Genomic DNA, 13268 nt, shown 5'->3' on the forward strand with positions numbered 1-13268 from the left:
ACCTTGGAAAACAGCCAACAGGACTACAGGAATTACTAAACATCCCCTAATGATATCCCTAATATGCTGAGCACTGTGACACAGCCTTTAATTACAGTACCTGGGAGACAGAGGCAGCTGGATCCCTGAGCATTCTGAGTCAGCCTGGTCTGTGTAGTGAGTCTATGTAGTGAGTTCCAGGCCAGACAAGGCTACATAGCAAAACCTTTTCTCAAAAGCAAGAAATGACAACAACAAAAAAAAACCTTAAATGAACATGGTCTCTATCCATCTATAAATAGATTCAGACTAGCTTAGTAGGCTAAAAGTCAATTTAACTATTTATTGTGTTGGAAAAACACACTTCACCAACAAAGACATTCACAAACATAGAGTCAAGAGAGTCATAACATGTTGGCCATACCAAGCCAATGGAAGCTGAAACAACAGATTGGTATGGCCAACATGTTGTTTGATAAAGTAGATTTCAAACCAAATTTAGTTAAGAGAAACAAAGAAGCAATGCACAGCACTAAAGTGAATGGCTCATCAGGGTGATATAACAACTGTGAGGCAGAGAAGATGACTCAGCAGGTAAAACTGCAGGACCAGCATGAAGACCTGGGTCTCTAGTACACATATATAAAGCCTGGCATGACCATGTCTGTGCCTTTCACCATTGTTGTCGGGGAATAGAAAAGGGATTTGAGGATTGCTTGGGCTAGCCGTCCACCTGCTCAGCTCTCAGTTCAATAAGAGACCATGTCTCCAAGGAATAAAGCAGAGAGTAAAAACAAGATACCTGCCATCCACTGTGTATTACACATATACAACAGGTAAGTGCATCTGTACACATATGTTCGTGTATTATAGGCACACACACAAGCACACACACATGTGCGTGCATTTATACACACATGCACACAAAATTATACACACAGACACACACACACACTGGGGCAGAGGCAAAAGAAATACAACACTTGAGAGTATATATGTACAAAATTCTGGGGCTCCCAATCTGATAAAATAAACACTAATGGCTATAAAAAATCAGATAGATCATGACACAATAGCAACGGGTGACCTCAATACCCAACTCTCACGTTTAGATATAACATCCGAATAAAATGATGAAACTTAAAAGTTAAAAACTATAGCAAATGTCAAATGGATTTTAACAGACAACCACAGGATATTCATTCAACTGATATGGAAGACACATTCTTTGATCAGGACATGAAACTGCCTCTAAAACAAATGACATGCTGGACAACAAAGCAAGTATTAACAAATACAAAAGAGTCAAAATAATGTAATTTTTAATAAGGTCATAGTAGAATAAACCAGAAGTTGATAGCAAAAGAAAGTATAGAAAATGCACAAATAATTAGAAACAGAAAAAATATACTTTGGAATAACCCTGTGGGTCACTGAAGAAATCAGGAAGGAATAGAATTAAAAGAGAAATTTATAAGAACTTTGGGGAATAACTAAGAAGCTTCTAAGAGGCAAGTTCATGGGCCTAAGTACATATCCTTAAAACCCACATTTAAATAAATAACCTAATGATGAACCTCAAAGTCCTAAAAGCCAAATAAAAAACCAAAACAAACAAAAACAATAACAAAACGCAAGAATACATCATGTCCAAAACCAGGAAACAGCAAGAAAAAGTAAAGATAAAATTAGGGTTGAACTAGCAAGATTTTATTGAAAGGACCCAGATGTAGCTGTCTCTTGTGAGACTATGCCGGGGCCTAGCAAACACAGAAGTGGATGCTCACAGTCAGCTAATGGATGGATCATAGGGCTCCCAATGGAGGAGCTAGAGAAAGTAGCCAAGGAGCTAAAGGGATCTGCAACCCTATAGGTGGAACAACATTATGAACTAACCAGTACCCCGGAGTTCTTGACTCTAGCTGCATATATATCAAAAGATGGCCTAGTCGGCCATCACTGGAAAGAGAGGCCCATTGGACTTGCAAACTTTATATGCCCCAGTACAGGGGAACACCAGGGCCAAAAAGGGGGAGTGGGTGGGCAGGGGAGTGGGGGTGGGTAGATATGGGGGACTTTAGGTATAGCATTGGAAATGTAAATGAGCTAAATACCTAATAAAAAATGGAAAAAAAATGGAAAAAAAAATTAGGGTTGAATGTATAAAACGGACACTACAAGAACAATACAAAGAATCAATAAAACAAAGACTTGAATCTTTGAAGAAAAACTAAACAAATCCCTAGGCTAACAAAAAGAACGTGAGAAAATTATCAAATTTGCAAATTTGAGATGAAGAAAGTGAAAGTTACAACAGATTTCAGCGGAACCCAAAGGGTTTTTAGGAAATACCTTTGAAAACACATTCCAAAACAACAGGAAAGAAGGCAGGAATGCATGAGTTCCATGACTATATGAACTTCTGAAATTAATTCAAGAACACAGAACCGGAAGTGAGATTAAAATAATAATAAAAATTCTCCCTACCAAAAAAAAAAAAAAAAGCCCAGAACTGAACAGGCTTGCTACAACATTCTGTCAAAGCCTTCAGGAGTAAAGGGGAGAGAGCACTACTAAATTCACTTGACGAAGTCAGTATGCTCTGGTACCAAAACTAGACGACACAATCACCTTATGGTAGAAGCCCTGAGGAAATTAGAGAGAGGAGGAATATACCTCACCCTAGTAAGGATGCACTTATATCCAACATTGTACTAAGTAGAGAGAAACTGAAAAGCATTTGCTCCAAATGTAGAAAAGAAGTAAGCATTTTCTCATTCAATACAAAGTTCAAGGTCACAGCTGGAGCATTAAAACCAGAACTGGTTCTTTGAGAAGAAACAAGGCAAACACTTAAGCCAGTTAACTCGGAGAGGAAGGAAACCCAAATTAATAAAACTAGGAACAAAGGGGGGACTTTATAACAGTAACCAGAAAATCATAAGTACATACTTTAAAAACCTATATTTTATATACTTATATAAAAATTGGAAAATATTTTTAAATGGATAACTTCCTGGGTGCACGGAGCAAAGTATAATTAGAGCAAGAGGGAGGTTCTTGACAGTTGGCCAGCAGGAAATGCAACCTAGATATCAAGGTGAAGGGCTTTCTCCCCTTACCACATCTTCCTTAAATATTCTTTCTATTCTAATTCAACTGCACAATACAAGGGGTCGTGCATGCCTGTAATCTTGGCACTGGGGGTGAGGGGTATCATAGGAGGATCACTGTATGCTCGGGGCCAGTCTGGGCTACTGTAAAGATTAAGCTGTATCCTGCTCTACATTTCTTTAGATTGCGCAAACAGTAGCTTTCTAGCTGTTGACCTGGGTAAGTCCATTTTATAAGCATCAGTTGGCTCCATTTTGAAAGCAAATATTAAGGCGTAATGACTTTACATCTTCCTTGTGCATGTAGATACCTGTCCAGCATGAACCATGATACACACCTGGAAAACAATGTGCTCATCACGCAAGTAAGAAGGCACAACCTCTGTACCTATGCAGTAAACTGGAAATACATGAACTCGTGGTCATATTAAAACCATTGGATTTCTGAGTTTGAGGCCAGCCTGGTCTACAAAGTGAGTTCCAGGACAGCCAGGGCTATACAGAGAAACCCTGTCTCGAAAAACAAACAAAAACAAAAAAACAAAACAAAAACCATACCAGAGAGACCAGTTCATGAGAACTTATGGGTGGAAACAGCTCAACAGCCTCACAGACACCCCCATTACCAAGAACCTAACACCACCATGGCAACAATAGTGGCAGCCACACCAACCTGTTCTTAACTATTCAGTACAAATGTCAAGGGACCAACAGGCAAAGTACTCTCAACTGTCGCACAAATTTGAGCTCAGCATGCTTAACGTAGTGCACTTGAGTTACCATACTTCCATCTGCCTGTCTGTTCACTCTTACAGACCAATTCACACCTCTCTCAAATGGTCCAGCATCGCCTCGCCCAACACTTGACTCTATGGGTGACCAAGCCACCTCAGTCAGTCAACGGGTTCTCCAGGGAAGGAGTGAGGATTAAAGAGGGAAAGATGATTAGACAACACTATAAAATGACTCCAGCCAGTGCTGAGGCTGAAGCAGGTTGATTTTTTTCTTTTTTTTTTAAATTTTTTATTAGGTATTTAGCTCAAGGTTGAATTTTTTTAATTTTTTATTAGTTATTTAGCTCATTTACATTTCCAATGCTATACCAAAAGTCCCCCATACCCACTCACCTCCACTCCCCTACCCACCCACTCCCCCTTTTTGGCCCTGGAGTTCCCCTGTACTGGGGCATATAAATTTTGCGTGTCCAATGGGCCTCTCTTTCCAGTGATGGCCGACTAGGCCATCTTTTGATACATATGCAGCTAGAGTCAAGAGCTCCGGGGTACTGGTTAGTTCATAATGTTGTTCTACCTATAGGGTTGCAGATCCCTTTAGCTCCTTGGCTACTTTCTCTAGCTCCTCCATTGGGAGCCCTGTGATCCATCCATTAGCTGACTGTGAGCATCCACTTCTGTGTTTGCTAGGCCCCGGCATAGTCTCACAAGAGACAGCTACATCAGGGTCCTTTCGATAAAATCTTGCTGGTGTATGCAATGGTGTCAGCGTTTGGATGCTGATTATGGGGTGGATCCCTGGATATGGCAGTCTCTACATGGTCCATCCTTTCATCTCAGCTCCAAACTTTGTCTCTGTAACTCCTTCCAAGGGTGTTTTGTTCCCACTTCTAAGGAGGGGCATAGTGTCCACACTTCAGTCTTCATTTTTCTTGAGTTTCATGTGTTTAGGAAATTGTATCTTATATCTTGGGTATCCTAGGTTTTGGGCTAATATCCACTTATCAGTGAGTACATATTGTGTGAGTTTCTTTGTGAATGTGTTACCTCACTCAGGATGATGCCCTCCAGGTCCATCCATTTGGCTAGGAATTTCATAAATTCATTCTTTTTAATAGCTGAGTAGTACTCCATTGTGTAAATGTACCACATTTTCTGTATCCATTCCTCTGTTGAGGGGCATCTGGGTTCTTTCCAGCTTCTGGCTATTATAAATAAGGCTGCTATGAACATAGTGGAGCATGTGTCCTCCTTACCAGTTGGGGCATCTTCTGGATATATGCCCAGGAGAGGTATTGCTGGATCCTCCGGTAGTACTATGTCCAATTTTCTGAGGAACCGCCAGACTGATTTCCAGAGTGGTTGTACAAGCCTGGAATCCCACCAACAATGGAGGAGTGTTCCTCTTTCTCCACATCCACGCCAGCATCTGCTGTCACCTGAATTTTTGATCTTAGCCATTCCGACTGGTGTGAGGTGGAATCTCAGGGTTGTTTTGATTTGCATTTCCCTGATGATTAAGGATGTTGAAGATTTTTTCAGGTGCTTCTCTGCCATTCGGTATTCCTCAGGTGAGAATTCTTTGTTCAGTTCTGAGCCCCATTTTTAATGGGGTTATTTGATTTTCTGAAGTCCACCTTCTTGAGTTCTTTATATATGTTGGATATTAGTCCCCTATCTGATTTAGGATAGGTAAAGATCCTTTCCCAATCTGTTGGTGGTCTTTTTGTCTTATTGACGGTGTCTTTTGCCTTGCAGAAACTTTGGAGTTTCATTAGGTCCCATTTGTCAATTCTCGATCTTACAGCACAAGCCATTGCTGTTCTGTTCAGGAATTTTTCCCCTGTGCCCATATCTTCAAGGCTTTTCCCCACTTTCTCCTCTATAAGTTTCAGTGTCTCTGGTTTTATGTGAAGTTCTTTGATCCATTTAGATTTGACCTTAGTACAAGGAGATAAGTATGGATCGATTCGCATTCTTCTACATGATAACAACCAGTTGTGCCAGCACCAATTGTTGAAAATGCTGTCTTTCTTCCACTGGATGGTTTTAGCTCCCTTGTCGAGGATCAAGTGACCATAGGTGTGTGGGTTCATTTCTGGGTCTTCAATTCTATTCCATTGGTCTACTTGTCTGTCTCTATACCAGTACCATGCAGTTTTTATCACAATTGCTCTGTAGTAAAGCTTTAGGTCAGGCATGGTGATTCCACCAGAGGTTCTTTTATCCTTGAGAAGAGTTTTTGCTATCCTAGGTTTTTTGTTATTCCAGATGAATTTGCAAATTGCTCCTTCTAATTCGTTGAAGAATTGAGTTGGAATTTTGATGGGGATTGCATTGAATCTGTAGATTGCTTTAGGCAAGATAGCCATTTTTACAATGTTGATCCTGCCAATCCATGAGCATGGGAGATCCTTCCATCTTCTGAGATCTTCTTTAATTTCTTTCTTCAGAGACTTGAAGTTTTTATCATACAGATCTTTCACTTCCTTAGTTAGAGTCACGCCGAGATATTTTATATTATTTGTGACTATTGAGAAGGGTGTTGTTTCCCTAATTTCTTTCTCAGCCTGTTTATTCTTTGTATAGAGAAAGGCCATTGACTTGTTTGAGTTTATTTTATATCCAGCTACTTCACCGAAGCTGTTTATCAGGTTTAGGAGTTCTCTGGTGGAATTTTTGGGGTCACTTATATATACTATCATATCATCTGCAAAAAGTGATATTTTGACTTCCTCTTTTCCAATTTGTATCCCCTTGATCTCCTTTTGTTGTCGAATTGCTCTGGCTAATACTTCAAGTACTATGTTGAAAAGGTAGGGAGAAAGTGGGCAGCCTTGTCTAGTCCCTGATTTTAGTGGGATTGCTTCCAGCTTCTCTCCATTTACTTTGATGTTGGCTACTGGTTTGCTGTAGATTGCTTTTATCATGTTTAGGTATGGGCCTTGAATTCCCGATCTTTCCAGAACTTTTATCATGAATGGGTGTTGGATCTTGTCAAATGCTTTTTCTGCATCTAACGAGATGATCATGTGGTTTTTGTTTTTGAGTTTGTTTATATAATGGATTACATTGATGGATTTTCGTATATTAAATCATCCCTGCATCCCTGGAATAAAACCTACTTGGTCAGGATGGATGATTGCTTTAATGTGTTCTTGGATTTGGTTAGCGAGAATTTTCTTGAGGATTTTTGCATCGATATTCGTAAGAGAAATTGGTCTGAAGTTCTCTATCTTTGTTGGATCTTTCTGTGGTTTAGGTATCAGAGTAATAGTGGCTTCATAAAATGAGTTGGGTAGAGTATCTTCTACTTCTATCTTGTGAAAAAGTTTGTGCAGAACTGGAATTAGATCTTCTTTGAAGGTCTGATAGAACTCTGCACTAAACCCATCTGGTCCTGGGCTTTTTTTGGCTGGGAGACTATTTATAACTGCTTCTATTTCTTTAGGGGATATGGGACTGTTTAGAAGGTCAACTTGATCCTGATTCAACTTTGGTACCTGGTATCTGTCCAGAAATTTGTCCATTTCGTCCAGGTTTTCCAGTTTTGTTGAGTATATCCTTTTGTAGAAGGATCTGATGGTGTTTTGGATTTCTTCAGGATCTGTTGTTATGTCTCCCTTTTCACTTCTGATTTTGTTAATTAGGATTTTGTCCCTGTGCCCTCTAGTGAGTCTAGCTAAGGGTTTATCTATCTTGTTGATTTTCTCAAAGAACCAACTCCTCGTTTGGTTAATTCTTTGAATAGTTCTTCTTGTTTCCACTTGGTTGATTTCACCCCTGAGTTTGATTATTTCCTGCCGTCTACTCCTCTTGGGTGAATTTACTTCCTTTTTTTCTAGAGCTTTTAGATGTGTTGTCAAGCTGCTAGTATGTGCTCTCTCCCGTTTCTTCATGGAGGCACTCAGAGCTATGAGTTTCCCTCTTAGAAATGCTTTCATTGTATCCCAAAGGTTTGGGTACGTTGTGGCTTCATTTTCATTAAACTCTAAAAAGTCTTTAATTTCTTTCTTTATTCCTTCCTTGACCAAGGTATCATTGAGAAGAGTGTTGTTCAGTTTCCACGTGAGTGTTGGCTTTCTGTTATTTTTTTTTGTTATTGAAGATCAGCCTTAGTGCATGGTGATCTGATAGGATACATGGGACAATTTCAATATTTTTGAATCTGTTGAGGCCTGTTTTGTGACCTATTATGTGGTCAATTTTGGAGAAGGTACCATGAGGTGCTGAGAAGAAGGTATATCCTTTTGTTTTAGGATAAAATGTTCTGTAGATATCTGTCAGATCCATTTGTTTCATCACTTCTGTTAGTTTCAGTGTGTCCCTGTTTAGTTTCTGTTTCCATGATCTGTCCATTGGTGAAAGTGGTGTGTTGAAGTCTCCCACTATTATTGTGTGAGGTGCAATGTGTGCTTTGAGCTTTACTAAAGTTTCTTTAATGAATGTGGCTGCCCTTGTATTTGGAGCATAGATATTCAGTATTGAGAGTTCCTCTTGGAGGATTTTACCTTTGAGGAGAACGAAGTGCCCCTCCTTGTCTTTTTTGATGACTTTGGGTTGGAAGTCAATCTTATCAGATATTAGGATGGCTACTCCAGCTTGTTTCTTCATACCATTTGCTTGGAAAATTGTTTTCCAGCCTTTCATTCTGAGGTAGTGTCTATCTTTTTCTCTGAGATGTGTTTCCTGTAAGCAGCAAAATGTTGGGTCTTGTTTGTGTAGCCAGTTTGTTAGTCTATGTCTTTTTATTGGGGAGTTGAGACCATTGATGTTAAGAGATATTAAGGAAAAGTAATTGTTGCTTCCTGTTATTTTTGTTGTTAAAGTTGGCATTCTGTTCTTGTGGCTGTCTTCTTTTAGGTTTGTTGAGGGATTACCTTCCTGTTTTTTCTAGGGCGTTGTTCCCGTTCTTGTATTGGTTTTTTCTGTTATTATCCTTTGAAGGGCTGGATTCGTGGAGAGATAATGTGTGAATTTGGTTTTGTCGTGGAATACTTTGGTTTGTCCATCTATGGTAATTGAGAGTTTGGCTGGGTATAGTAGCCTGGGCTGGAATTTGTGTTCTCTTAGTGTCTGTATAACATCTGTCCAGGCTCTTCTGGCTTTCATAGTCTCTGGTGAAAAATCTGGTGTAATTGTGATAGGCCTGCCTTTATATGTTACTTGACCTTTCTCCCTTACTGCTTTTAGTATTCTATCTTTATCTAGTGCATTTGTTGTTCTGATTATTATGCGTCGGGAGGAGTTTCTTTTCTGGTCCAGTCTATTTGGAGTTCTGTAGGCTTCTTGTATGTTCATAGGCATCTCTTTCTTTAGATTTGGGAAGTTTTCTTCAATAATTTTGTTGAAGATGTTTGCTGGTCCTTTGAGTTGAAAATCTTCATTCTCATCCACTCCTATTATCCATAGGTTTGGTCTTCTCATTGTGTCCTGGATTTCCTGGATATTTTGAGTTAGGATCTTTTTGCATTTTCCATTTTCTTTGATTGTTGTGCCGATGTTCTCTATGGAATCTTCTGCACCTGAGATTCTCTCTTCCATCTCTTGTAGTCTGTTGCTGATGCTCAAATCTATGGTTCCAGATTTCTTTCCTAGGGTTTCTATCTCCAGTGTTGCCTCACTTTGAGTTTTCTTTATTGTGTCTACTTCCCTTTTTAGGTCTACTATGGTTTTGTTCATTTCCATCACCTGTTTGTATGTTTTTTCCTCTTTTTCTGTAAGGACTTCTACCTGTTTGATTGTGTTTTCCTGTTTTTCTCTAAGGACTTGTAACTCTTTAGCAGTGTTCTCCTGTATTTCTTTAAGTGATTTATTAAAGTCCTTCTTGATGTCCTCTACCATCATCATGAGATATGCTTTTAAATCTAGGTCTAGGTTTTCAGGTGTGTTGGGTTGTCCTGGACTGGACGAAGTGGGAGTGCTGGGTTCTGATGATGGTGAGTGGTCTTGGTTCCTGTTAGTAAGATTCCTACGTTTACCTTTCGCCATCTGGTAATCTCTGGAGTTAGTAGTTATAGTTGATTCTGTTTAGAGATTGTTCTTCTGGTGATTCTGTTACCGTCTCTCAGCAGACCTGGGAGACAGATTCTCTCCTCTGAGTTTCAGTGTTCAGAGCACTCTCTGCTGGCAAGCTCTCTTACAGGGAAGGTGCACAGATATCTTGTTTTTGGACCTCCTTTTGGCCGAAGAAGAAGGCCCAAAACAGGGCCTTTCTCAGAAGCTGTGTTGCTTTGGCAGTTCCCAGAAGCTGTCAGCTTCTGTGGTGCAGACTCTCACCTGTGCAGACTAAATTCCTAAGTTCCAGGGAGTCCCGGAATCAAGATGGCGACCGCTGCTGCTGAGGCTGAGGCCGCCTCCCGACCTGTCCTCTGGTCCGGACGGTGGCCGGCTGTCTGCGGCCCGCCAAGGGTGCTGCCTCAGCGGCTCTGTGCTTCTGCCTGTCCCAGAAGCTGTCCGTTTCTCTGGCGCACCCTCTCACCAGTTCAGATTAATTTCCTAAGTTCTGCTGAGTCCCGGAACCAAGATGGCGACCGCTGCTGCTCCAAGGTTGATTTTTTTCAGTCTGCTTTTATACCATTTTAAGGACATGCAAATAATAAGCTCAGTTTTAGGTCAAGGAGCAAACAAGGCAATTAAACAAGTCCCATGATCACTGTTTCTAGGGGCATATCAGAATGTCCAAGATAAAAAGAATGACACACGTTCCTCTGCTGAGTTTACCTTGAGCTGTATTAGCCCAAATGTAAACATTCTTTTTTTCTTAATTTTTAATTGGATATTTGATTTATTTACATTTCAAATGTTATCCACCTTCCCAGTTTTCCCTGCAAAAAATTCCTATCCCACCCCTTCCCACCTGCTTCTATGAGGGTGCTCCCCCACCTACCCACACCCACCTCATCACACTAGCATTCCCCTACACTAGAGCATTGAGTCTTCACAGGACCAAGGGCATCCCCTCCCATTGATGCCAGATAAGGCCACCCCCTGCTACATATGCAGCTAGTGCCACCGGTCCCTCTATGTATATTCTTTGGTAGATGGTTTAGTCCCTGGGAGCTCTGGGGGCGTCTGGTTGGTTCCCCTTCAGCTCCTTCAGTCCTTCCCCTAACTCCTCCTTTGGGGTCCCCATGCTCAGTCCCATGATTGGCTGTGAGCATCCACATCTGTATCAGCAAGGCTCTGGCAGAGCCTCTCAGAAGACATCCATATCAGGCTCCTGTCAGCAAGCACTTCTTGGCATCAAATAGTGACTGAGTTTGATAGCTGCATATGGGATGGATGCCCAAATGGGGCAGTCTCTGGAAGGCCTTTCCTTCAGTCTCTGCTCCACTCTTTGTCCCTGTATTTCCTTTAGACAGGAGCAATTCTGGGTTAAAATTTTGAGAAGGGTGGGTGGCCCCATCCCTCAACCAGATGCCATGTCTAACCTCTATAGGTTCTCTCTCTTCCCTTTGTTGGGTATTTCAGCTATCATTCCGGTTAGGTCCTGGGAGCCTTTTACTTTCCTGGCATCTGGGACTTTCTGTTGGCTACCCCGAGTCATGTCCGTCCCCCCCATTGATATACACCTCTGTTAATTTCCTGACCCTTTGTACATCTCCCTTGTCTCTGCCTGATTCTGCCCCCTTTTTGTTTACTTTCCCCCTCCTTTCTTCCTCCCAAGTCCCTCCCACACTCTACCTACTGTCATTATTTTGTTCCTCCTTCTAATTAGGAGTGAAGCGTCCATAGTTTGGTCTTTCTTCTTCTTGGACTTCATGTGGTCTGTAAGTTGTATCATGAATATTCTGAGCTTTTATCTTAATATCCACTTATCAGTGAGTACATACCATGTGTGTTTTTTTGTGACTGTGTTACCTCACCTCAATATTTCCTAGTTCCATCCACTTGACTGCGAATTCCATGAAGTCATTGTTTTTAATGGCTGAGTAGTACTCCATTGTGTAAATACATTTTCTGTATCCACTCCTCTGTTGAGGGGCGTCTGGGTTCTTTCCAGCTTCTGGCTATTATAAATAAGGTTGCTGTGAACACAGTGGAGCACGTGTCCTTTCTATATGTTGGAAAGAGGGAATGGATTTTATTTCCTCCCCATATTCAGTGCTACAATATCTTCTCCAAGCTGGCCCCAAACTCTCTATGAATGTAGGATAACCTTGAACTTCTGCTCTACCTCCCATGAGCCAGGGATGCAGGCTCTTAACCAACTGAATTCCATCCTCTTGGGGACTCTGTCAGCAAAAGGTATTTTTCTTTTCTTTTCCTTAGTTCCCATGAGTATCAGAAGGAAGTTCTCAACTCAGCTCTTTTGGATTTCTGAGTAACTTTACACTTAACTTTTTCCTTATGATTTTATTCTTATTTCCTTTGCAAACAAATTAAGTAGCCACTATGTTTTGAACTGCATGAAATATCAACAAACTTTGGCAGAAAACATGGTTGGACTTCTAACTCATGCTCTAAGAACTGTATCAAGTATTGCTGTTTGGGACCTGCCAAGGCTGTCCATCTTCCTGTTGCAAAGACAGCATTTCCAATCACCCTTCTGGGTTTCAGTGTCTGAATGAAAGTCACAGGGCTCAGGTGCACTGACTCCATTCTCTTAGTGAGGAATGGAGCCTGGCCCAGTCAACACAAAATCAAAGCATCATAGTCCCCAAGTTGCCAGTCGATTGGGTAACAGGAATACAGGGAGTCTCACTGAAGTCATAAGGTTAGATTTGGAAGTTCCAATAAATTAATGAGAAAATAACACCTCCACCATACCTCACTCATACTTTGAATATTTATTCACCAGATGGATAGTCCTGCTATTTCAGAAGAGTGTGGAACCTTTAGTTGGGGCTGTGCAGGACTTGGCAACCATGAACTGTAAAGTAGGATGGGTACCTAAGGGTATGGTAAGGGCAGCACCCATGCACATACAAGGCTCTGTTTTGGATCCCTAATACCACAGGGAGGAGGGGAAATGATTACTGCATAGAGTCTCACTATGTGACACAGTTCCTACGCACTGCTCTGAGAAGCCTACTGTATTAGTCAGGGTTCTCTAGAGTCACAGAACTTATGGATAATTTCTAAATAGTAAAGGAATTTATTGATGACTTACAGTCGGCAGCCCAATTCCCAACAATGGTTCAGTCGCAGCTGTGAATGGAAGTCCAAGGATCTAGCAGTTACTCAGTCTCACGCAGCAAGCAGGCGAAGGAGCAAGAGCAAGAGCTAGACTCCCTTCTTCCAATGTCCTTATATTGTCTCCAGCAAAAGGTGTAGCCCAGATTAAAGGTGTGTTCCACCACACCTTTAATCCCAGATGAAAGGCATAGCCCAGATTAAAGGTGTGTTCCTTAACTCGGAGATTCAATCTTCTGGAATCCATAGCCACTATGGCTCAAGATCTTCAAACCAAGATCCAGATAAGGATCTCCAAGCCTCC

Source organism: Mus musculus, chromosome 4 (genome assembly GCF_000001635.26).
Source record: "Mus musculus strain C57BL/6J chromosome 4, GRCm38.p6 C57BL/6J".
In the NCBI taxonomy this organism is placed as follows: domain Eukaryota; kingdom Metazoa; phylum Chordata; class Mammalia; order Rodentia; family Muridae; genus Mus; species Mus musculus.